This window comes from Bos indicus, chromosome 22, assembly GCF_029378745.1.
Source record: "Bos indicus isolate NIAB-ARS_2022 breed Sahiwal x Tharparkar chromosome 22, NIAB-ARS_B.indTharparkar_mat_pri_1.0, whole genome shotgun sequence".
Lineage (NCBI taxonomy): Eukaryota > Metazoa > Chordata > Mammalia > Artiodactyla > Bovidae > Bos > Bos indicus.
Window position 1 is genome coordinate 59,187,694 of NC_091781.1, and position 26,763 is coordinate 59,214,456.

Sequence of the window (26,763 nt, forward strand, 5' to 3'; positions counted from 1 at the left end):
GGGCAGCACTACCCCAGCGATCCCAGGTCTACAGCCACCACTCAGCTCCAAGGCTGCTGGTCAAACACCAGCCACCATCTAAAGGCTCAGTCAGAACACGCAATGCAGGCCAATTCGGAGCATACATATGAGGGAATCCAGTGTTTCAAGGACACAAGTGTCCGGCCAAAGAAGAACTCTCATCTGGCTACCTTTACACCCTATAGCTGGCGCTCTGAGGCAGCTCCACCTCCAGGAGTGAGTCAGACGATAACTGCAGGAGCCCCCACCGGCCAGCACGAAGGGCCACCTGCTCCCCTGCTGAAGCCACTCTGCTCTTCTATCCCCGGTGGACTCAAGAAGCATTCACAAGAGGCAGTCTCAAATTCTGATGCGTTTTGTTTCGAAAACAACCTCCCCACCCGCTTGAGGACTGCTCACACTACTACTGGACGGGGGTGCAACGCCAGTACCCCAGGGGCAAAACGAAGGTAAGTCAGCAAAGACGCGGAGTATCTGGAGCCCTGACGCACGGCTGGCGGGTGCAGAAGCGGCAGGACGGTGGGAACCTAGCGGGGCCACCACAGCGCCGCACACACGGTTACGGCTGAACTGTGCCCCCCACACTCCAGTCCCAACCCCGTCACCTCAAAACGTCAAACCGTGACCGCAGCTGGAGACAGCCCTCACAGGGGGAGGGAGATTAGACAAGGTCCCGCAGGCCCCAGTGGATCTAACTGGGGTCCTGAGAAGAGGGGGCTAGGACGCAGACCCCTGCAGAGGAAAGACAGGGTGAGCAGACAGGGGGAAGACGGTCCCCACAAGCCAAGGAAGGGGCCCCCGAGGAAACCAACTCTGCCAGCACCTCAAACTTGGCCTTCCAGGCTCCGAAATTAAGAGACAACAAATCTGTTGTTCTGGTACATTGGCCTAGCAATCTACAGATACACGGGCTAGAACCCAGCCTTTCCACTCCTCAGGGCTGACATAACGGACATGTGCACACAGATCCATCAGCAGATGGACCCGGCACTATTCACACGGAGGTTTGCTGGCCACTCCTCTCACCATGGAGATTGTTTGGCCAGTCCTCTTGCCAGGGATGGAACCCGGGCCGCCTGCAGCAGCAGTGTGGGGTCTTAGCCACTGGAGCGCCAGGGGGCTTCCAGGACAGCACTACTTCTAACAGCCACGCACTACAAGCCACCCAGATGCCCACCAGCAAGTTAACAAAAACATCACGGTGCATCACGTGAAGAAGCACTAGGGAGCAATAAGAACGGTGTCGCGACTGCACCCACCAGAAAATTCCACCGGCGACACCAACTCAGAGGGACAGAGACAAAAGGGCACGGGACTGACGCAGGGACACAGCCGGAGCCTAAGCGCGGTGTTTACACAGGAAAGAAAACCGGCAGGCACGGGTGATGACGCCCGCAAGCAGGCACAAGTGGCCTTCCGAGCTCATGGGAACTCTCCCAGTTTCTCACTCACTTGCACGTGCTTCATATGTCCCACTGCAAATTCAGGGTTTAGTAAAACACAGAAATGACAACTGCAGCACCTTACTATCCACTGTCACCACAGCAGGTCAACCTCACCACCGAACTGGACTCACCAGGTTCTTCCCTTGCTGCCATTACACAGTCAGAACGCACAGCTTGTCTCCTGACCCCCAGCTCCCCTCCCACCTGTCAGAGGAGCCAACGGACACCCACAGTGACCTTCTCACACTATCTCTTTAAAACTCCATCTCATTAAAGGAAGGCATTGAAACACGCATTCATAAAAACAACATTACCAACCAACACTCTGGTCTTCCTCTGGATAGCGAATTACACTTTTCTTCTTTTTCACTTCTGTATTTTCCTAGCTTTTTTTTTTTAAAGAAGTGACTAGTTTAATAATTAGCAAAAAAAAAATGTCACTTTAAATAAAAAACAGGGTTTCCCTGGTGGCTCAGATGGTAAAGACTCTGCCTGCAATGCAGGAGACCCGGGTTTGATCCCTGGGTCCTGAAGATCCCCTGGAAAAGGGCATGGCAACCCACTCCAGTATTCTTACCTGAAAATCCCATGGTCAGAAAAGGCTGGCAGATTACAATCCAAGGGGTTGCCAAGAGTCAGACACGACTGGGCAACAAGCACTTTTCAGTGGAGGAAGGACAACGTTTTTATAAAGACTCAAAAGTTGAGAGCTTCAGAGCAATCGTGAATAATCCAAAAGCCAAACTGGAGTGTCAGAGCTTCAGTATGTTCCGAGAGACCCCGGCCAGCACTCAAGTGGCCGGCCTCCTGAGCCTGCAGGACAGCTGTGAGACCTAGCCGAAAGCGGTAGAACCATAAGCACTCCCCAAATACTAATGAAGTAACACTGCAAGACGAGTATCGTGTAGCAAAGTTTCTACAAAAGTGCTCCTGAGCAAGCATCCACAGCAAGGCACAGGTCAGGGGGTTTTATCGAGTCTCTTAACCTGCGGGCTGCCAGGGCAACCCTGAGCTATTTCTGGGGCCCCCGGACCAGTAAGTGTCCAGAGAACTGTCGGCAGCCTGACTGAAAGCCACATGTAAAGGGCACCGATTTCCCCGAAGTTCTGTGCTGTTACGATCGGGTTTTTAAAAGGTTAATTCATAGTAGCTTTGTTGTGTACTCGCAAACAACTCAAATGGAAATCAATTTTAAAAAATTAAAATTGCCTACGAGAATGGGAAACCAATGGTGTCCGCAGGGTAATGTTCCAAAGACTCCCTAGCGGAGCTGGGTCAGGCCAGGAAGGCCGGTAGCAAGCAGCAAGCCGCTCACACCTGACAGGGCGGGGAGACCAGGGAAGGTGGCTCGTGGCACCTGGCGGCAGGTTCGCATGCCAGCCTTACCAGGCCCCCAGTTCCCTCTCACAGACCGTCTCAGAGCTGCTCTGCCGGACAGCGAGCAGTCCAGCGAAGCCAGGAAATGGACAAGGGACTCAGATTGCTCTCCTCAGCAGTGATGACATCACCAAAACAGAGCAGCCAGGCGAGGCCTGCGATCCCCTGCATAAGTGCTGCATCTCCAGGCAGGAGAACTCGGCCAGGACTGCGTGTCACCCCTGGAACCAACTGCCGAGCTCGCTTCCTCCCCCACAGAGGCATTCTGTAGCTATTCTTAAATTTGTTTTTGAAATCGCAGCCTGGAGTGCTGAGACTGAAACCAGTGGGCGGCGGCACTGAAGAGCCTGCTCTGAGTTCCCCGCTGCATCCCTTTCACCTTTGACTCTCAGGTCACACTGACCACAGCCACCATTAAGAAGCTTTAAAACGTGAATGCAAACTGTTTTTGTATTTAATGCCGTACACAAGAAGCAAAAACCACAAAACAGAGGGAAGAGACGAGAGCCAGTAACTGAAGACATCAACACCGCAACAAACTGCAGACAGCACAGAGTCCCGAGACGGCGTCCTGGACGCGTGTCTGATCACACACAGGAGCGGATGCTGGCACACAGCAGCGACCCTACAGGGGAGACTCGAGGCGACAGAGAGCCAGGCGCTGCAGAGTGGGGTGGGCAGCAGGGAGCTCATTTCCAGATGCCATTGGCGCAGGGGAACCCCTAACTGGGCCTGGCTCAGGACACCTCCTGACTGCCCCAGAACACCCTGCCGGTACAGCTCCCAGTCCAGTAACTGGTCCAGTTCTCCTCAGTCCTATGTGAACTACTAGGCGGAGAACCAGACAACTCCAGACAGGAGTCATGACAAACATGTAGGTCCAATTTCAGAGAAACAGTTCGTAAAACGGTAGTCCCACGTGTGGGATCTGGGTTTGCTACACCCTCTCGTAGAAGCACCAACGCCGAATCAAAGGGCAAGTACACACTCAGTGCAGGTCCCGTTGGAAATTTATTAACAGCTAATCAAACAGCCAAACCCCCCCCCCCCCTTTTTTGCTTTCTTTGGTGGTAGAGTAAGGAACTGCATTCAAAGCCACACTTTACTATAAAGCAATGGTCTTTGATTATGGGGTTTGATGGGGGGCGGGGGGGTGGTGGCTTAGACTTGTTTGGCATCAAAAAATATTTTTGCCTCAGGAGATTGCTTACAATTACCTGGAAAAATGTACCAATAAAGCTATTTTTAGAGTGTCCTCTACATTCCACTCCCCCCTTCTACTTGTTTACTCATGCAATCCTACAGCAAATGTAAAACTCCCCTGTGAACCAAGCAGAGACAGAGGGCTGGTGGAGATGGGGTGGCGGGAGTTACCAAGGGTGACCCTGGCACATTAAACCTGTGCTGGCATCCTAAGCAGCCACCTCAGCCCCACAAGAGCATCTCTGCTCAGAGAGCCCCCAACAGCTAAGACTTGTCCTGGAAGGTTCTGGCGACACAAACTCCATGTGGAGTGAACAACAAATGCCCCAGAGCAAAAGAACAAGTTTAGAGCTGAAAGTTACTCTTCAAAAAACACGATCAGTTAGAAACTGTGATATTATCTTCTACACACCCTCTTCAAAAGCAAAACAAACCAAATGCTGCTGTGAAAATTAACAAAGCCTTCAAGTTAGGGCAGAACACCATGCTGTCTGCATTACCACAGATGCACTTGCTGAGATGAAAATAACTCTCCCTTATGAAAAATCTCAGCATCTACAGCACCACCATGCCAGTCCACAAGAGAATTCCTGGCCATGATCTCTCACCAGTTTTAAAGTCCTTGAGGACAGGAACCAGACCTCTCTCCCTGAGTCAATACTCAGCCATGCCTGATACTCAGTAGATACTGAAAACATGTGATGAATGGATGAAAAGCCACTCGTCACCAGTACTCTGCTCCAAACACAAACAATATTTATAGCTACCACGCAGATTACTCACTTCAATATATCAGACCAGGTAACAAAAAAAAAAAGAAAAAAAGAAATCAGACTACAACAAGGCAGGAGGCACCAACTTCTCAGCCTGGCCAGGACCTTCAGGAGAAGCACTCAGGACTCACTTCCCAGCTCTTAGGACTCAAAACTGAACAAACTCTCCCAAGTCTGAAGAGAGAAGCACACTAACAGGAGACTTTATTAATCCATGGATGAGAAGTCATGCGAGGAATCAGCTGCTTCAGTCACAAGGAAGAGACAAGAGCCTCTTCTTTTGGAATCTAAAGAGAAGATACAGTATTTCCAACAGTAAAGAACCAACTGGCCGGACACCCACGCACTAAGGCTTCAGAAAGGTCCACACGCAAGACTGCCAGCCCAATTCACTTGACAAGAAACCAAGGTGACAAAAATTTTCAAACCTCAACCAACAACTCTACTAGAATTTTAGAGTTCCCAATGGACTGGCGCGACACTACCAAAAAAAAAAAAAGCGTTCTAACTCACAACTGAAAACGGAATGTTGTGGTTTTAAGGCAGAACTAATGCTACCAGAGGTTTCCAACGTCACATCACCAGAAAGAAAAGACGCGGAGAGAGGCAGATACCCGGTGGCAAGAGACAGATCACAAGCTTCAGGGACCCGCACTCCGATCTCCGCTCCGCGACCTTGGGCCAGTGATTTAACCCCTCCGATCTTCGACTTCGCTACGTACAAGTGGATACAGCAATGTACTTGAGAAGCTGTGCTAAGAATCAAATATAACAACCGGTGCAGAGGTCTCGCCACGCCGCCCGACAGACAGTAAGCACCCCAGTGGCCGCTGTCTTTATTCTCAATCGTCCAGTTTCGCGAACCATTCCTCGCCGGGAAGCCCGAGCTGAATGCACAGGCGGGCCCCGTAGCGGTCCAGACCTAACACGGCGCAGCACCCGGCAGCGGTTCGTCCCCAGCAAGTTTGCAAACTTCTTCCAGGCTTCCCCACGACCCGTTTAAGAGAAAAAGCTCCGCGTCCCGGGAGCCCGCGGCGCCCGGGGGAGCTGGGGGCACGTGACCGGCTCTCCGTCGACTCCCGGCGTCGGGGACCCTCGGCCGACCTGCCGCTCGGCGGACGGGACGGCGGGCACGCGGCTCGGCCTGGCATCGGGGCGGGGTGGGCGGCGCCCCCGCGGCCGGCCGGCTGGCCACCGCCCGGGCGCGCAGATCGGGCCGCTCCGGTCGGCCGGCCCGAGAGGAGGGCGTGCGCGGCGCCGACCCGAGTCGCGGCCGGCCGCGGTCACACCCGGCCACCTCTCGGCTGGCCTGCCGCCGGGCCCGAGGGCGCGGGGCTCCCCGCGGGTCCGGGCCCGGCCTGCCCGAGACGAGGACGGCTCGCGCCGGCGACCGAGGCCAGGGAGGGGGATGGGGCCGGGCCGCCGCTTACCGCGGCCGCTCCGCAGGGCTCCGGGCCGGGCGCGTCGCGAGGGCTCCGCCGAGGAGGAAACGGGGGCTGACCGGCGCGCGGGGAGGTCCAAGCTGCGGCTCCTGCGGGCTCCCGGGCCTGTCCAAGCTTCCAACGCCGCCGCCGCCGCCGCCGCCTCGGGCTTTATGGCCAAGACTCCGGCTCCGCTCCCACTTCCGCCACCGCCGCCGCCCCGAACGGAAGTACCTGTCACGAGACGCTCGACGCCAGGGCTGCGGGGGCGGAGCCCCAGCTCAGCCGTGCGTCACGTTCCGCCTTCTCCGGCCCCGGCCCGAGTCACGTGGTACAAACATGTCTGCCCCCAGTAGCTGCGGCCATCTTGGAGGCCCCCGCCGGGAGCAGAGCGGCGCCATGCTGGACCCACCCACCGAAGCCTCAGCCCCTAAGCAGCTCCTCATCAAATAGAGCGAAGAAATTGAACCCGGAGAGCTCCGCGGAGGGTGGGGCACCCCACCCAGCTCTAGCTCCACGTGCACACCGTAGGAGCTGCTCAGAACTTTGGCTCCGTCTTCAACAACATGCTCCTCTCATAACCTTTTCCTGTGTTGGTTCCTGCAAACTTCATTCTTCTGGTTACTGGATACAATAACTATGGAATCATTCTTGATTACCGTAGTGGGTTGAATAGTGACGCCCCAAAAGGTATGTCCACATCGTGGAACCTGTGGGTGTGATCTGATTTGGAAAAAAGTGTATTTGAAGGTGTAATTAAGGATCTGGAGATGAGACCTTCCTGGATTCCCTCCTTGTAAGAGACAAATCAAGAGGAAAAGGCCACGTGGAGACAGAGTGGCCACAATTGAAAGGATGCCAGCAGCAAGTGCTGGGGGCCGGTGCTGAGGCTGACTCTTGTATTTGAGAGAATCTGTTTCTGTTGTTCTAAGCCACCAGCAGTTCCAGGACACTAAATCTCTCTCTCTTGGACCCCTCACCCACAGCCTTTGAGAGATACCCAGAATGTGACCCCTTACACTCTCTGCCACCACCACCTGCTCTGAACCACCATCCTTTCTCACCTGGATTATGGCAACAACTTGGCTTCCTGCTCCCACCCCATTCCCTATCTAGTATCAACACAGCAGTCACAATAACATGTCATTCTCCTGCTCAAACTATTCCCATAGGTCAGAATAAAAACTAAAGGTTTTACAACCCAAAGGCCCTATCCTGGGACTTCTCTGGAGGTCCAATGGTTGGGACTCCCCACTCTCAATGCAGGGGGCCTAGGTTCGATCCTTGGTCACGAAACTAAGAATCCCACATGCCAGAGCTAAGGCTTTGTGGGCAACTAAAGATTCTGCAATAAAGATCACAGCCAAATAAGAAAAAAAATTAAGTGTGATGAGGAAAAACACAGCAGAGGCAGTGGGTAGGGAGTGACCCCAGCCTGTATCCCCAAATCAGGCCACTTCCTTGTTTACCTGGTTTGATGCTGAGATGCCAATGCCTGGAACAGTGCCTGAGTCGTGACAGGTACGCAGTGAGTATTCACTGAGCGACTGATAAATTCATTCCTCTGCCATCTCCCTAATTCTCTCCTTTCACATAAGGAGCTCCCACCACTCCCTTGAGACTAGTCCAGCAAGATTATATTAGTAAACATGCAGTCATGGTGCTGTATTTCAGAAAGTAACCCTACCTGCTTTAACAGTAGGCCTCCAAGGAGTCAGATTTCAAACAAGACAGAAGTAGGTGGCTCTCCTGCACACGCAGACGTGGGCAACCCCGTGGCCACACTGTTCACAAGGGGCTTGTCACTGTAGAGAGCTAGGAGCAGGGGAGGAGCTCCGTAGAGATGGCACACCTGCTTCTTAAACGCCTGGGCGCAGAAGTGACACACACCACCTCTGCTCACATTCCTTTGGTGAGAGCTAGTTGTGCTGCACACCTGGATACAAGAGGACCTGCAAAATGTGGCAGCGGGCGAGGCGCCAGCTATGTGCTCCGGAAGAGGGAGAACGAACCTGGTCACGAGCTGTCTGCCCTGCCGCAGATACAGCGTGGAGAACACTGGATACAGGACGCCAAGGAGTGAGGGCGGTGCAGGAGAAACAGCTGAGGTTGCCCAGGAGATGGAGTAGCCAAGGAGGGCTTCCCAGAGGAGGTGGTGCCAAGGTGACTCATGAAGGATGAATAAGAACCTGCTGGGCGAAGAGGAAGGTGACTACCCTGGAGGGATGGCTATGTGCAAAGGTTGAGAAAAGAGAGCATGTCATAACTCGTTCCAGAAATTGCTGACCAGTTGGTGTTCCTGGAGAACAGAGTTGGAGGGAAGGAAGCAGGAGCCGAGAGGAAACTCATGCACAAAGGCTGGCTGGTGGTGTGTCCTGAGTGCCTTTGATCCTGAGGTTGAGGGAGCCTTTTCCTGTTTCCCTGCTATTGACAGTCCAGATCCACAATTGAGGGCAAAGAGTGTGGAGGAGCTGACATTTAGGGAGACTGGGACACCGGCTAAGACGGGTGAGACCCGGCCCTGTCTCGGCGCAGGCGGAAGTGGCAGGACTGGCCCCGCCACCCAGCTCACCTCCCCGCACTGAGCAGAGGGGAGACAGAGAATTCACGGGGCCACAGGGCCGCTGGGGATCACTGGGCTGCCCCCCACCCTGGTTACTGAGGTGAGGGGGCTCTGTGAGACTTACAGCTGGGGTCGGGGGGAACAGGACCCATGGGACTCTCCTTTCCTGGGGAATCTCTGAATGGATCCTGCCCTCCAACCCCTGGCAGGGGCAGGAGAGGACTCCAAGACGAGAGGAGGCTACAGGGGTTGCTGCTTGCATACCTGCCTGGCCTGGGCGAGGCCACCCTGTAGGCTTTTCCTGGAGTCAAGAGGTCGGTCCAAAGGGCAGCAGCTTGCTTAAGCCACTGTATCAGCGATCCTTCACTGCAAAACAAAACACCCCCAAGCCTAAGTGACGAAAACCTGTGCTCACCTCTTATCTCATGACTCCCATGGACCAGGAGGTCACACAGTGGGTCGTGAGCATGACCCCTGTATCCTCCATGCTGCCTGGGCCACGGCAGAGGGACTCGGCTGAGGGATGAGCTGAGGGTTCGCCTGGGGCTGGCTCACACAACGGTGACTGGTGCTGACACGTGCACTTCTCTCCACACGGCCTTTCCACGGGGCTGCTCATGTACGCACAACGTGGCAGCTGGCTTCCGCCTGAGAAAACCACCCAAAAGGCCAAGGTGATGCTGCAATCTCTGACATGACCGAGCCTCACAAGTCACCCGTCATCACCTCCACAGAACTCGGTGGGCTCACACGGAGTAGCTCTGACTCAATGTGCAAGGACCACGGAAGGACGTGCACCCCTGGCAGGAGAATCATGGCTGTCGTGGAGGCTGCAGACCACGGCTCTCTTGCTGGCTCTGTGGCTGGGAGGGCTGGCCAGGGACAGGGCACCCGAGGAGGATGAGCTAGAGGGGCAGAAGAGTTCTAGCCTGGCCGGCTCTACCCTACCGTGGACCCAGATGAGGGGAAGGCCCACGGAGCTCTGTGGGTAGCTCACCCATGGCCCCACACAGGTGTCGGGGCTCCCAGAGCACAGAGAAGCAGCCACGACCTGAAGGATCTGTTCAAAAGATGCCCTTCCCCCACGGCGCTCAGCTGTCACCTTTGCCAGAAGTCAGATGACTGTAGATTTATGGGTCTATTTCTAGACTGTCCTGTTCCATTGATTTGTCTGCCCAACTTTATGCCAACACCACACTGGATTAATTACTATACTTACATGGGAGGTCCTGAGATCTGGCGGGTAAGTTCTCCAACTTTCTCCTCCTCCCCTTCTGGAAGGCCTTTGCAATCGTTGGCCCTTTGCATTTCTATATAAATTTTAGACTCAGCTTGTCAATTTCCACATAAAAATTCTGCTATAGACTGGAATCATGGCATTTATGATCCACTTGGGGAGAATTTTATTGAGTTGTACACTTATGCATTATTTGAATGCTTTTTCATATATGTGTTACACTTCAAAGTATTTAATGCCATTAGGAAATCTGCTATCCACGGCACATGTGTGTTACGTTGCTCAGATGTATCCAACTCGTTGCGACCCTATGGATCATACTCCACCAGACTTCTCTGCCCATGGGATTCTCCAGGCAAGAATACTGGAGTGGGTCGCCATGCCCTCCTCCAGGGGATCTTCCTAACCCAGGGATCGAACTCATGGCGTATTTTGTATTTATGTTACACGACATTGAGATTCTTCAACCGATTAACATTAAACTTCTTTCAAAACTTCACTTTTTCCCCAAGGGATCTGTGTTCCCTCAAATTCTATCATTTGCATACCATCTTCATAATTTTTTTTTTTATATATCCCATGCCATCAATACTGCTAGTTATGGAAAGGGAGTTGATTTTTAAAAATTTAAACTCTTTGTAAATAAACCTTTGTATCAGCATCATAAGGGGATGAGTCTCTACTGCCAAGTGAAGATAACTGGCAAGGCAAGCATCACAAAAATAAGATTGTTGACTTATAACTGGCTGTGGTCTGCTGAAAGTTGAGAAGGAAGCCTACACTTTCTCTATTCAAAATGCATATTTGCAAGTTTTAGAGAAATGCGACATGCGCATTGCCAGCATACCAAGAATTTCTCCCTGAGGTGATCAGGAAGATTGGAAAACTGCTGGAAAAGGAATAATTCGGTCACTTTTTGGTTTTCCGGAGCTAACTGTAGACCCACATGCAGGCGTGAGACACAGTCCAGAAAGGCGGCCTGTACGCTTTACTCGGCATCCCCCAAGGGTACCCCCGCGGGGACACTGACACTGGTGGTATTTTGAGCTCCTCAGTCTTACCTGTACTCCCTTCTGCGTGTGTGTGTGCGTGTGTGCACGTGCGTGTTATGTAAGTTCATCCCCCATGCAGGTCTGTGTATCCACCATCACCCAACTGTGTTTGAACGCCATTCTAACTCAGGAATCCGGGCTGATGGTGCCAGCCCCCACCCCTGCGGGCCCCCTGCCTGCTGTGTCTCAGGTGCAGTGTGGCCCACTCCGGTACTGCCCCTGGAGACCCCAGCCACACGTGAACCGCCATGCCTCCCTGCACTGCCCCCCTCCCCACCCGGGGTCACAGCAACCTCCACAAGGCAGGGAAGCAGGATCTTACCACGTCCCTGAAAGGAGAGGAATCTGAGCGCTAAGGAACAGCAGTGACTGTCCGGACAGTAACTGAATATTAATGACCATCATCTCATGGTTAGACGTTCCTCCCCCTCTGAATGCACTGGTGAGCACCCTAAAAGGCCAGGTCTCTAATCTATTCTTGGAAGAAACAAGGCAAAGAGAACACAGACAGTTACGTAAAACTTTCAAAATGACCCGACGCAGGCATTCCCCACTTTTTAAACAGTTGCTTTATGCCACTCCAATTTTAAGAAAGCCCTACTTTAGTACCTGTTTTTACTAACCAAAAGAAATCCAAAGAGGATTTTCACTTTTATAAGAAAAAGGCAAAAAGTGGAAATAGCGTTTCCCGTGAGTTCTGCTGCAAGCTGTTAGAGGCAGTGCAAGCTCTGAGCAGCAGGAGCGGCAACCCGCCCCCCCACCCCAGGTCCTTCCCAGGAAGCGCACTCAGCATCTCAGAATCAGCGGCCAGAACTGTGAGCTGTGTCTGCAAGCGTCTGATCCTGACTTGTCTGTGCATCTGAGAGCAAGATGTCTCCTAAGGTGACTGTTTTTTCCCTTTATGCCACTTGGCTCATGAAAGGTTTCTTAGGAACACTTTACTTTCAAACAGTGGAGGAAGCTGTATCAATATTGCATTTTCCTTTTCTGTGTTCTCAAGTGTGGGGCAGTTATCTGGACCATCTCTCTCTGTCCTCGTGTGAAGCCAGGCACCAGGACCCAACTGTCCCCTCCTAGTCCTCTCCTGGGTTCAGCCTTTGGTCCATTCCAAACCCCAACCTTCGCATTCCCTATGGCATCCCCATTCCCCTGCTGCTTGGGGCTGGGGTCCACCCTGTCTCCCTCCAGTGTCTGCCAGAGGGACCTTTCTTTACTTTCCATGTTATGGCTAATGCAACTCAATAATTAGACATTGCAATTAACAATGCATTTGCTATTTAAGATAGAGACTCCAAAAGAACTAAATGTTTTGACTTTTCCTGTCCAGGCCTCGTTCAAACGCAGATGGAATTTTTATGCAATGATAACAGAATACAGACCCGCACTGAGAAGCTTGTGAGCTTTTAGTTCCCCAGCCAGGGGTGGAACCCAAGCCCTTGCCAATGAGCAAGGAGTCCTAACCACCAGGCCACGAGGGAGTTCCGTGCAGACCGTTTTTATACTCCCCATTTTACCAAATGTTGCCCCAAATGCGTCTGTGTGACCAAACAGTCCCCAAGTCTCCTAAAATCAGCTGTCACTTGCACTTTCTCCCTGACTCTGTAAACAGCGTAGGTCCATTATTGAACATTTTAGGAAAATCGGGCATCTGTGGATAGGAAAATGAGGCACCAACCATCATTCTGCCTAGAGAGAACTGGGAAGATAGTAAGTGGTGTTCATCATCCATGTCTTTTGTCTATGTTCGACACAACATACCACGTTACTTAACTTTAGAAAATATAAAAATCAGCTTAAAACTCAGCAGCTGTGAAAGATGAGCACTCAGCTCCCACGGTTTCGACAAGTCACCCGGCTGCAGCTGCCGTGTTGGCTGAAGCTGTGATCACCTCGCGGCTTGGCTGGGCCAGGACCCCGGGTGCTGACCCACGTGGCTGCTGGCGAGCGGTGGGGCTGAGCTGGCCTGTCTGAGGCAGCAGTGCCCCCAACGCGGGAGCCTCACAGAGGACTCAGGGCGTGGAGCTGCCCCCCGCCCAGGGGGAGGGATGTGCGTGAGAGGAAGGGCAATGCAGAGGCTCCATCTTTTTTCAACTTAACGCTGCAGGCGAGCTTCCACCGCTTCTGCTCTGTCGTGTGTGATTAACACAAGTGAGTCGCTAAATGTGACCCGCACCAAAGGCTGAGGGATACACAGGGGAAGAAAACCATTCGGGGCCACTTTACAGGCTACCTACTGACCACTTACAGGCAAGACTGTCTTGTAGCCTACTTGTTTTTTGTTAATTGGAGATAGTTCATATTCCACAAAACCAGTTTTAACACGTGCAACTTGGTGGCTTCTAGTATGTTCACAGGGCTGTGGGGAGACCACCACTTACTCCACGACATTTTCAGTTTAGTTCAGTCGCTCAGTCGCATCCGACTCTTTGCAACCCCATGAATTGCAGCACGCCAGGCCTCCCTGTCCATCACCAACTCCCAGCATTTTCAAGACCCTATAAAAAACTGTGCCGTGAGCAGCCACTCCCTGTTCCCTCTTTCCCAGCCCAGAGACCACTGATCTACTTTATCTACAAGCATTGTGTATTCTGAATATCGCACATAAATGCACACGTGAAGTATCGGATGTTACACATCTGTGTGCATATGAACTGCATACATTTTGTGGCCTTTTGTTCTTGGCTTCTTAGCAGTAATCTTTTCAAGGCTCATCCGTGTTACCGCATGTCATCCCTTTCTGTGACCAAGAAAAGCCCCACTATATGGATGGACACATTTTGTTCATTCAGTCCTCAGTCCATGGACATCTGTTCTCCTTTCCAACCATCAGGAATCATGGCGCTATTGGTAATATTCATGCACACATGTTCGTGAACATGTTTTCAACTCTCTTGGATATACACCTGGCTGGTCGTGTGGTAACTCTAAGTTAATTTTTTGAGGAACTGCCAAGCTGTTTTCCAAGGCTGCTGCATCATTTTATTCTTACCGGCAGCGGATGAGAGTTCTGGTTGCCTGATATCCTGGACAGCACTTGTTACTGTCCACTTTTCCTTCACTCATCCCAGTGGGTGTGAAATGGTCTCTCACTGTGATTTGGGTTTGTGTTTTCCTAGTGATGAATGAAGTTGTGTATATTTTCATGTGCTTGCTGAACTTCTATATCCCTTCTTTGGAGAAATGTCCATTCAAATCCTATGCCCATTTTTCAACTGGGTTGTCTTATTATTGAGTTGTAACTATTCTTTATATATTCTGGGTATTATATCCTTTGCATATATATGATTTGCAAATATTTTCTTCCATTCTGTGGATTTTTTCACTTTTTGACAGTGTTGACATATGAAACCTTTAAAATTTGATGAAGTCCCAATAATTTTATCTTTGGCTGCTTGTGGTTTAGATGTCATACCTAAGAAACCACTGTGTACTCTAAAGGCGAAAATGTTTCCATCTGTTTTCTTCTTTTTTGCCCACACCATGCAGCTCACAGGATCCCAGCTCCCCACCCAGGGACTGACCCTGGGGCCTCGGGAGTGAAACCACAGAGTCCCAGCCACGGGGCCACCAGGGAATTCTCATGTTTTCTTCTACAAGTTTTACAGTGTCAGTGGCGACACTTGGGCCTTTGAGCAATTTGTTTTTTTTGTTTTACTTTTATTTGCATTTACTTTTTGTGGCATTTATTCCCGGGCCATAAGTTTTTGTTTCTTCTGGGATATCTTTTTCTTCTGTGCAACCTCCTCTTCTGGTTTAGGAACAATCTGTTCTTTTTCAGTAAGAATCATCTCAACGTGGCAGGGAGAGCTCATGTAGGGGTTGATCCGACCGTGAGCTCTGTAAGTCCTGCGCCGCATCGTGGGGGCTTTGTTCACTTGGATGTGCTCAATGACCAGAGAATCTACATCTAAGCCCTTAAGTTCAGCATTACTCTCTGCGTTTTTGAGCATGTGTAGTAAAAATTCAGCACTCTTTCTGGGCCACCGACCCTGCGTCCAGCCCCACTGTTTGACCTGTGCACACCTACCAATTCCACCATTGTAACGACGGAATGGCACACATTGCTTCTTTAAAGTGACATCCTTCAGATACTTGGTGGCTTTTCGGATATGCATACCCTTTATGGCCTGGGCAGTTTCACAAGTGTTCTTAAAGTGAACACGAAGATTTGAACCTCTTGATTTGCATGATTTTGTGGGGTTTTCTGGGTCAAGTGAATAGCGCACCATTTTTAGGGGTCACCTCAGGCCGCTTACCGGAAAAGCCCTTTGAGCAATTTGAACTCACGTTTGTACACAGGATGGTTAGGGAGTCAACTTCATTCTCTTGCCATGGCCCCAGCACCATCTGTTGACAGTAAATACCATCTGTTTACTGATCCCAGTAAACAGCCTGGCACCCTTCTTGAAAATATTGCCTACAGGTGTATGGGTTTACTTCTGGACTCCCCAACTTGTTCCGTTAATCCACATGTCTACCCTGATGCCAGCACCACACTGCCTGAATTACAGGTACTTCTCAAACTGGGGAGAATGAAGTCTTCCAACTTTGTTCTTATTTTTCAAGACTGTCTTGACTATGATGGGTCCCTTGCATTTCCATATTAATATTAGGATCAGCCTGTCAATGTCTGGAAAAAAAGGCAGCTGGATTTTGATACAAATTGCATTCAATCTGTAGATCAATTTGGATTTTTGTATGTTGAACCAGCTTTGCATCCTGAGAGAAGTCCCAGCTGGCCATGGTGTATAATCCTCTTTATATGCTACTGGATTCAGTTTGTGAGGAATGGCACCCCACTCCAGGATTCTTGCCTGGAGAATCCCGTGGACAGAGGAGCCTGGCGGGCTACAGTCCACGGGGTCGCAGAGTCGGACACGACTGAGCGACTAAACAACAGCAAAGTACACAGTAATCACAGAAGACACTGGTCTGTAGTTTCCTTGCGGTGTCTTTGGCTTCAGTGTCAGGGTAATTCTGGCTTCAGAAAATGAGCTGGGAAGTGTTCTCGTCTTGTTGTTGCTGAAAACTGAATATTTTAAACAACTGAATGTACAGCTTTAGAAATAAGGTCTTCTCCGTCCCCCAGGTCCGCTAGCGTTACCGCTGGTGGTCACAGTTGTTTGTCGAGTAACTATGCTGAACTAATGCTATAGCGTCTGTATCCTTTGTCACATGAGGCCACTACCACCTCCCATCAGTTAGGTTAGTGGTCGGCTCACGGGACAGAGTTTTCTTCAAATGCCTGGAACAAATGGTTCTCCCAGTCTTTGCCACGGGGCTCAGAGTGCGTGTTAGGACAGGCTTTCAGGGTACAGGCAGGCAGTTTACGGCTCCACCTTAGGCTTTGTTGCCTTGTGTGTGCAAGGCTTTGAGGTCAAGCAGAGGTGAGTGCTTAGGGCCCTCTGAGCTCTGTCCTGAGCAAGCGCACATCCCTGGGCACACAGACCACAGGTGAGTACGGCCACCCACACGCCCGAGTACGTCAGCGCCTCCAAAGCCCTTAGGGACTCTGTTCCCTAACATGCTCTTTCAAGCTTTTCCTTTCTTTTAGGTCTGATGTTTGACCGGACTCTTATCTGCTGCCTCTAACAGTCACATAGTTGACACTTGTCTGTAATTGTTCATTCAAAAAAAGTTAATTTTCTTTATCTGTGGCTGTGCCAGGCCTTCGTTGCGCAGGCTTTTCTCTAGGTGCGGCGCACGCGCTTCTCTTGCGGTGGCTTCTCTTGCGGTGGAGCTCGGGCTGCAGGGCACACGGGCTTCAGTGGCTGTGGCCTCGGGGCTCCGGGGCGCAGGCTCAACAGTTGTGGCCCACAGGCTCAGCTGCCCTGCGGCACGTGGGCTCCGCCTGGACTAGGGACTGAACCTGTGTCCCCCGCGCTGGCAGGTGGGTTCTTTACCACTGAGCCTGCAGGGAAGCCCTGTGATGGCTTCTCCAAAATGCCCTCTATGGAGAGAAGCCTTCCCACACTGAGTGAGCTCCTAGACAGCCCGGCCCCTGAGGGCTTCTGGGGAACCCCAGATAGTCCCACGAGGGCCCCACTTGAGAGCGTGTCCTGGAGTGGGTTCCAGCTCCACTCTTGTCCCTCTGGCAGCTGGCGGGCAGCCCCAGGAACGCAAGCTGTTGTTTCTGAGGTGACTGTGGACTGGAGAACACAGGATGAGTCTAGAGCAAAGACAAATGTCAACACACTCTCTGTTCAGCCTTATTCTTGAATAAATGCTCTCCAGGCTGTTTCAACTGTTCGGCTAATTTTCACACTTTTCAAAAAGTTGACAATTTTTGCCCATTTTCCGGTTGGCTTTATGGAGGAGGCAATGTCTGCAATCCTTACACCGACATTTTCACTGATCTCGCTCACACTGGCTTGTGTTTTAAACTTGCAAGTAAACCTCAATTTTTCTCAAATATGACTGTTTCAAAAAACCATTGTCTCATGACTGATTAGCATTCCATTCTATGAATACATTATTATTTACTTAAAACCCCCTCCCAACTGGCCCACACAAAGAGGTGGCAGGCTCTGGGGACATAGGGAGCCAGCTGGTATTGACGCTCAAGAGCCACTTGTGTGCATGTCTTCCCAATTCCCCGTTCAGTAGGTCCCACTGGTGGCTTGAAATCAGCCATGGGGGAAATGCTTACACCACAGAAATTGACAGAAATTACAAAACATTTCTCCGTACTCCCAACTGAGTGGCAGCTGGTTATGCATTTAACTGCATACCGGCGCTTGAAGGTCTCACAGCAGAGAGCCGTAACAGGACCCTGAGGTTTTGGTTTTTTTTTTGGCTGCCGCGGCATGTGGGATCTTAGTTCTCTCACCAGGGATCGAACCCCTGCCCTCTGAAGTGGAAGCACAGAATCTTAACCACTGGACCACTATGGAAGCCCAAGCCCATGTTTTATTAATCTGTGTATCTCTAAGGCTCAACAGTCTTATTTTATAATCTTTCTTGATTTAGCATAACTTCAAAGCATAGTATTCATTGACACATAATTGTCATTTTAATGGATGAAATTTTCCTTTGACTTAACGAATTTTTTTAATCTCTCCCATGTTGATTTATTAGTAGATCATTTCTAATATTTCACAGTGCTGAACACTGTCATGTAATGAGCTTTCTGCACCTTGTTGAAACTCCTTTACAGCTGGGAACGGGACTTGCCTGGTGGTCCCGAGGTTAAGAGTCCGCCTGCCAGTGCAGGGGACACGTTCCATCCCTGGTCCGGGAAGATCCACATGCCGTGGAGCAACTGAGCCCGCGTGCCACAGCTACTGAGCCTGCTCTCTAGGGCCCAGGAGCTGTAAGTACTGAACCCACCGCAAGGCAAAGCCTTCACGCTGCAGCTAGACAGGAGCCCCCGTCCGCGGCAACCAGAGAAAGCCTGCAAACAGCAACACAGACTCAGCACAAAAATAAATAGGTAAAAACTAGTTTACAATTTCAAAAATGCATTAAAAAAGACAACCCTCCCCGAGAGAGGCTGGGAACACGCCACCTTGTCACAAGAAAGCCTGAGACAGAGTAAAACACACACGACCTCCTAGATCGTTAACTTTTACAGAGTGAGTGTCTTTCAACACACCCGCACCTCACAGTCCCAAGCGGGTGCTGCCTCCCGGGTTTCCGTGCTGTCTCCAGGTGAAATCGCGTCTGCACGAAAGCAGTGCCCGTGGTGCTGCACGGTTCCGACCCAGGAGTAATCGGGGCGCTCCTGCAGCTGCTCCCAGAACCAGGACGCGCACACCCGACGCAGGATCCCTGCTCCTCTATCAGCGGCCCAGCTGCGCAGGGAACCAGGCTCCCAGCGCCCTGCTGCTCAGAGCCCCGGCCCCCGCCCTCCCCCCGCCCCCCAGAGCCGGGTTAAATCCCTTTCTGATTAGAATTGCGGGGATGGCTTCTGTTTCCTTAACTGGACCCTGACTGATGCGAGGCCTGCAGTCAGAGCTGGCGATTCAGCCATATTCCACCTAAAAGGTGGCTCAAGTCCAGGCTCTGCCTGCGTTCTGGAGAGCCTCCTGCTGTTATGCCGAAGCAGCAACGTGGACACCCCGCATCAAACAGCTCTCCTGGCCTGGCTGGCCCCCGTGGCGCACAGGCTGCCTCTGAGGGGGCTCAGGGCCAGCAGACACTGCCTGCACTGCGGAAATCCTGCTGCTTCCAGGTTGCCTCTGTCCACACAGAGGGCAAGGGCCATACCGTCCTGGCCCAACGCCATACGACTCGGGCCTGATGAGAGTCTGCAGCAACACACGGATTGAGTTGAAACGCCTTTCATCCTAGAGACTGGGGGCCTCCTTCTATTCCCTACAGACAAAGCCACCGGAGGTTCAATCAGAGCCTCCGGGGGATTGTTGGGGAGGACTGCTGGTGTGCGGAGCACAGAGGAGGGGCCCCCACGCTGCACCCAGGACCCCACTGGGGACCACAGAGGATTTTTTCAATTTAATCATTATCAACTTATTTTAAGGTGGAGTAGAAAAATATGACATGTGAAACAAGCCGAATTTCATGAGCAATATTTCTTTAGAACATGTTAGAAAGGAAAACCAATTACAGAGAATTATTAGGGAAATAATAGCAGAAGTGGCATGAAGAGATGGCCAGAACCACGCAGGTGGCATGCCAATTCCTAAGATCTGGAAGTCCCATGGCGAGATGACATCTGGCCCTTGTGACAACCTCGAGTCGCTTAGCTCTGCCCCCACGTTAGGATGGAGTGAGGCTCAGATGACTGAAGTGATCTGCCAGTGTCACATGGCTGCCGGCGTTTGGTGACGCAGTTGGGATTCTTCCCTGGCTGCTGCGGTCTTTGCCCCCTCCCACCCCCACCGCATTTGTCATAGGCAGACCCTGAAACACACCAGGGAGAGGGACTTTGGAGAAGTGAGAAACTCTTCCAGGCCACTTCCTCCTGGTGTCTGTCGCATCCCCCAGGTCCTGGTTCCCCTCGGAGGGGCTGGTGTGTTGCAGAGAGCACCCAGGGGAGGTGCCAGGTCTGGGGGATGCATGTCCACGCTGGCCACTTCCTCCAAGGCACAGGTCAAAAGGAAGCGGGCGCCTTCAGCTTCAGCGGCAGAGAGGAGGCAGGGGCCTGTCCCAAGCTTCTTGGCCTCCTCTTGGGGCTGCAGTCAATATCCCAGGAAAACAAGAGAGAAAGTGCAGCTGGGGTGGTGCGGGGGTTGGGAGGCTGCCTGGACACAGGCTGAGTCCCTTCTCAAAAGCCAGGGACCCGCGTGGCCCAGCACTCGGGCTCAGAGCTGTCCGAGCCAGCCTCCTGAGGAGCCACTGCCGTGGGTACACCCCCCGTGCCGGGGCTTTCAGCGTTGACCCAGGGCGCCGGCTGGGCACCCACAGGCCGGCCCACGGGGCAGAGGATGTCTGCTGGGCTCGGCTGCAGCTCACTGCTCTCCTCCAACCCAAAAGACTTCTGTTTCCTCTGTCTTAGATTCTCATAACAGCTGGAGGAACACTGCCTTCGCATCACTGAGGCCTCAGCCTTGAACAACTGTGTGCAGGGCCTCCTTCGAGCCTGGCTCTGCTGTACCCAGGGCAGAGATGGATGGGATGCTAGTGGTGACCAAGGGACCTGGGGAGCGGGGGAGCACGAGGGATGGCAGGTTCTGGATGCTGGCCTTGACCAGACCGTCTTAAGCGCTTCCTTGTCATTCTCGCCTGGCTTAAAAAAGACGTGCTGGCCGAGTGCCTGGGTAGCTCAGTCGGCAGAGCATCAGAGCTTTACTCTGAGGGTCCAGGGTTCGAGTCACTGTCCAGGCACCCAAAGTAAATAAACAAGTACACAAAGCTGAAAGACAACCTACACGTCCAAGAGCAGAGGAATGGACACAGAGGACGCCGTATGCACACGCAGTGGAGCACCGCTGAGGCATAAAAGGAATGAAATAATGCCATCTGCAGCAACACGGAGGCACCCAGAGACCACCATACTCAGCAAGTCGGAAGGAGAAAGACAAACGCCGTACGCTGCCACTTAGGTGCGGGCTCTAAACCACAACACCAATGAACCGGTCTGTGAAATAGAAACAGCATCACAGATGTGTGGTTGCCGAGGAGAGGGAGTGGGAGATGGCGTGAGTAATAACAGACTGAATAAACCCCAAGTCCTACTGTGTATGAGTATCCTGGGACAAACCCTAATGGGAAAGAATATTAACAGTATGTGTATGTACTACTCAGTCACTTTGCTAAAGAGCAGAAATCCACCCGCTATTAATAAAGTAACGTGAACGACAGCCCCACACGCACTCACTCACCAGCGGACAGTAACTTTATAGTGGAGAGCGCTGGCAGACTTCCAGCGCAACCAAGTGACCCCACCTAACATCAGCAATGCCGGGACACAGTGGCACCAGGACCTCGTGACAAGGTGACCTGAGACAGACCCAGTATTATATACAGCGTTCCTGCCGAAAATGCAAAGGCCGCGTGCAACGAGGAAATGTCAGGCAGACCCACAAGGAGGGATCATCTAAAAAGCAACTGGCCTGTGCTCTTTACAAATATCTAGGTCAGAAAGACAAAGAAGGGCTAAGAAACTGTTCCCGATCAAGAGACTCAAGGGACGTGAACATGAAATGCAATGTGTGGTCCTCGAATGGATCTTGGAAGTGAAAGTCACTCAGTCGTGTCTCTTGGCGATGCCATGACCATAGTCCATGGAATTCTCCAGAATACTGGAGTGTGTAGCTGTTTCCTTCTCCTGGGAATCTTCCCAACCCAGAGATCAAGCCCAGGTCTCCCACAATGCAGGCAGATTCTCTACCAGCTGAGCCACCAGGGAAGCCCAAGAATACTGGAGTGGGCAGCCTGTCCCTTCTCCAGGGGATCTTCCCAACCCAGGAATCGAACCGGGGTCTCCTGCATTGCGGGAAGATTCTTTACCAACTGAGCCACCAGGGAAGCCCTATGGATCTTGGCCAGAAAGGACATTATTGTGACTTGGGAGAACCTGACCATGGGCTGTACATTAGATAACAGGATTGTATCAACGTCCAATTTCTAGATTTTGATGACAGTACTCTGGCTTTGTATCAGAACTCTGCAGTGGCCACAGGACTGGAAAAAGGCAGCTTTCATTCCAATCCCAAAGAAGGGCAGTGCCGAAGAATGCTCAAACTACGGCACAGTTGTGTTCATTTCACATGCCAGCAAGGCTATGCTCAAAATCCTTCAAGCTAGGCTTTAGCAGTATGTGGACTGAGAACTTCCAGATGCACAAGCTGGGCCTCAAAGGTAGAGAGGAACCAGAGATCGAATTATCAACATTCGCTGGATCACGGAGAAAGCAAGGGACATCAAGAAAAATATCTACTTCTGCTTCACTGACTACGCTAAAGCCTTTGACTGTGTGGATTACAACAAACTGTGTGAAATTCTTAAAGAGATGGGCATACCAGACCACCTTACCTGTCTCCTGAAAAACCTTTATGTAGGTCAAGAAGCAACAGTTAGAACCAGACATGGAAAAACTGACTGGTTCAAAATTGGGAAAGAGTGTGACAAGGCTACATATTGTCACCCGGCTTATTTAACTTATATGCAGAGTACATAATGCAAAATGCTGGGCTGGAAGACTCACAAGCTGGAATCAAGATTGCTGGGAGAAATATCAACAACCTCAGATATGCAGATGATACCACGCTAATGGCAGAATCAAAGAGGAACTATAGAGCCTCTTGATGAAGGTAAAAGGGGCAAGTGAAAAAGCTGGCTTGAAACTCAACATGAAATAAACAAAGATCATGGCATCCAGGGCCATCACTGCATGGCAAATAGACGGGGAAAAAGTGGAAGCAGTGACAGACTTCATTTTCTTGGGCTCCAAAATCACTGCAGATGGTGACTGCGGCCATGAAATTAAAAAGATGCTTGCTCCTTGGAAGGAAAGATATGACAGCGTTTTAAAAAGCAGAGACATCACTTTGCTGCCACAGGTCTGTATAGTCAAGCTTATGGTTTTCCCAGTAGTCACGTGCAGATGTGAGACTTGGACCATCAAAAAGGCTGAGTGCCGAAGAATTGATGCTTTCGAACTGTGGTGTTGAAGACTCTTGAGAGTCCCGTGGACTGCCAGGAGATCAAACCAGTCAATCCTAAAGAAAATCAACTCTGAATATTCATTGGAAGAACTGATGCTGAAGCTGCAATACTTTGGCCACCTGATGTGAAGAGCCGACTCCTTGGAAAAGACCCTGACGCTGGGAAAGATTGAGGGCAGGAGGAGAAGGGGAGACAGAGGATGAGATGGCTATATAGCATCACCGACTCAGTGGACATGAATTTGAGCAAACTCTGGGAGACAGCGAAGGACAGGACTTAGCGACTGAACAACAATCAGCCTGTGATCTCAGGAAATAAACCCTGAGTTAGAGGGTAAACAAAGATGTTTTCAATTCACTCTCCAGTGGTTTAGCAAGAAGGAATGATAAAGACAAAAAATTCACCTAAGCAGTCCGTGGTCACATCAGACAGCACAGCACGGAGGACAGGTGAGGGTCTCTCCCCACGCTCTGCTGCTGCTCCCGGACACTAGCGCCCGCTTTCACGATTCTCGGTGCTCAGATGATCTGTACACAGACGGATGGTCTGCTGGGATTTGGTCTCGTTTTAAAAACGGGGTCAGAGATGACATGTTACTCTGCAGTGTGATCTTTTGCATGGTTTTGAAGTCCTTTAAAAATCAAAGCAACGCATGCCTATGGTTAAAAATCGTAGCACTAAAGGCCCTTAGTAAAAGCCAGCCACCCCAGCCCTTCCCGACCCCAAGGCTGCTCCTCAGAGCAGTCACTCTTAACTGCTTTCTTCGCTGCTTACCCCATGTGTCCATGTCCGATCGCTCAGTTGTGTCCGACTCTTTGCAACTCCCTGGACCGTAGCCCGCCACACTCCTGTGTCCATGGGGTTTCTCAGGCGAGAGTACCAGAGCAGGCTGCCATTTCCTCCTTCAGGGGATCTTCCCAACCCTTGGATGAAACCTGCGCCTCCAGCACTGGTGGGCGGATTCTTTATCACTCAGCCACCTGGGGAGCGCTGCTGTGAACGTTCTTGTATAAACACCTGAGTACCTACTTCCAGTTCTTTTAGCAATACACCCAGAAAAGGGATTGCTGGATCATGTGGACATTCTATCGGAGAAGGCGATGGCACCGCACTGCAGCACTCTCGCCTGGAAAATCCCATGGGTGGAGGCGGCTGGTGGACTGCAGTCCATGGGGTCGCACAGAGTCAGACACAACTGAAGCGACTTAGCAGCAGCAGCATGGACATTCTATAGGTAATTCTGGGGGGAACCTCAAACTGTTTTCCACAGCAGCCACACTATTTTACATTCCCACCAGCAGTGTATAAGTATTTCAATATTTTTTTAAAAATATAATTCCTGATGGGCCTGACGCGTTACTGTGACTTTGGGACCATGGGTTGCAAAGAGGCAGGCGTGACTGAGTGGCTGAGCACAGGCAGGCTTACGGGAGAGAGCACCGCGCGTGCCCAGCAGATGAAGGCAGCGCAGCGGGCGCCCACCCACCACGCTCGGGAGACACGCAGGCTGTTCTGCTCACAAAAGTCAGTGGGAACAGGGCTTCCTCCAGGCAGCCTCCCCAGCTCCCCCCACAGGGGTCTGGGACACGCCCGGCCATTTCCTCGAAGGGGGCCACAGAGATCATCATCACACCCCCTCCCCTAACGTTCAGGAAGAGAGAGGGAGCGCAGCAGACTCTGGTTATCCTACCCCCACCCCCATCAGTGCAGTCTCCTGGGGACCTTGTCCCGCCCTCGCCACTGTGACCGGGGCTCCGTGCCCCCAACCAGCCCCGCGAGCACGGCCCACGCCTGGGGTGAGCCGGACCCAGCATTCCGGCTGCCGCAGCTCCCTACCTACAAGTGAGGAGACGCCAGTGCGGGGCTCTCAGCCCTTGGATCCTGACGCAGCAGCGGGCTGGCTTCGGTCCCCGCTTCTACGCGTCCACCCGGCACTGCCATCCCCCTCAGACCATCCTCCTCTGCTCTCTCGGCCTGTGGCTTCTCTCCGCAAGGCTTCATCTGTTCCTCGATTCTCATGGATTCTCCCACGGCAGACGGGAGTTCAGCCTCAAGTTCCAGCTCCGGTAATTCCCACTCACTGGCTCCGAGTGTGAGGGGGCACCGGGGACAGTCTGCCGGGGATGTCTGGCGTGGCCCCTTTCCCGCTCCGGCTGGCACAGGAGGCTCACGCTCCTTCTGTGCCTCTGTCGTCCTTTGGCCATGACCAGCACTCTGACTCTGAGCCCTCGTGCTCCGGTCACTGGAGCTGCCGAGAGCAGCCACTCTTTCATCTGAATACAGTCACTGTATTTTGCGCGTCCGTCACAGCAGAGGCGCCCGGGTGACCAGGAGAAAGCCGTGTCTTGGAGGCAGTGAGCAAGAGCAAGCAGCAGAGCCTACAGCCGTGACCAAGAGATCCCTGCTTAACCTATCCATCACTGCAGCAGGGACAGGGGACGGCACGTGTTGTTCTCGGGTCCTGGACGGGGGAGAGGACGGCCACGCTGAGGTGTCAGTGAGGCGGACGAGGACAGAGAACAGGAGAGCCGGAGGGGCGGGTCTGGGGCTTGGGGGAAAGAGCTGGGCTGGGGAAGCACGTGTCACAGAGTTCAGAGCAGACACTTCAGAGCCCCTCGCTGGTGGTCTTGGTCAGGCACGTCTCTGAGGAACAGAGCAGCCATCAGATCTGGACTCCAAGTGAAGAAAGGCCTTTCCACAGACAGAGCTGCAGAGCAAGGACCAGCTGAGACCAGGCACTGGAGGGGGAGCCGTCCAGAGCGCCAGGAAGTGAACTCCACGACCATGAAGGATGTTTCACCCTCGAGCTGTTGACATTCTCAGCATCTGCTGTGGCTCTCAACTGTGATGTTGTCAACCTAGGATAAAGGACCCGCCCAAAGTGGGACCAGAAGCCATCACACTTCAGTACCCGTCCTTGCCCAGAGGCCATGGCCCTTCACAGAAGCCAGGGGCCGTTTGGATGAACTCGAGTCCATGAAAGGCCTCAGGTGTTTCTGTGTGTACTTGCTGTGTGTGCTGTGTGCTTGGCTGTGTCAGACTCTTGCTGCTAAGTCGCTTCAGTCGTGTCCAACTCTGTGCGACCCCATAGACGGCAGCCCACCAGGCTCCCCTGATCCTGGGATTCTCCCGGCAAGAACACTGGAGTGGGTTGCCATTGCCTTCTCCAGTGCAGGAAAATGAAAAGTGAAAGTGAAGTCTCGAAGTCACGTCCGACTCTTTGCGACCCCATGGACTGCAGCCCACCAGGCTCCTCCATCCATGGGATTTTCCAGGCAAGAGTACTGGAGTGGGGTGCCATTGCCTTCTTCAGGGGATCTTCCCAACCCAGGAATTGAAGCTGGGTCTCCTGCATCGCAGGCAGACTCTTTACTGAGTTGTATTCTATTTTACGTGCTATTTTGATGTGGGTTTTGTTTTTGAAGATTCTTATAACGTGGACCATTTTTTAAAGTCTGTGTCAAATTTGTTACAACAGCGCTTTTTTCTGTTTTGCCTTTTTGCCCGAGGCATGTGGGATCTTCACCCCCTGACCTGGGATCAAACCTGAACTCCCTGCATTGGGAGGCGAAGTCTTAACCAGCGGACCACCAGGAAGTCCC

The 26,763-nt window shown here is 52.1% G+C and overlaps 1 protein-coding gene and 1 non-coding gene across 2 annotated transcripts in view; one reads left to right on the plus strand and one right to left on the minus strand.

Moving 5' to 3' along the window:
• The window catches only part of RAB7A (RAB7A, member RAS oncogene family), a 45,948-nt gene extending 39,492 nt beyond the window's left edge, over positions 1-6,456 (minus strand). Inside the window, exon 1 of the mRNA XM_019984581.2 lies at positions 6,250-6,456. The gene's annotated coding sequence lies outside the window, so the exon portion shown is untranslated. The remainder of the gene's footprint in view (positions 1-6,249) is intronic.
• A 14,349-nt stretch (positions 6,457-20,805) lies between these two features.
• On the plus strand, positions 20,806-20,878 carry TRNAK-UUU (transfer RNA lysine (anticodon UUU)). The gene has a single exon. It is a non-coding gene; the product is annotated as a tRNA-Lys (tRNA).
• Positions 20,879-26,763: the final 5,885 nt, after the last annotated feature.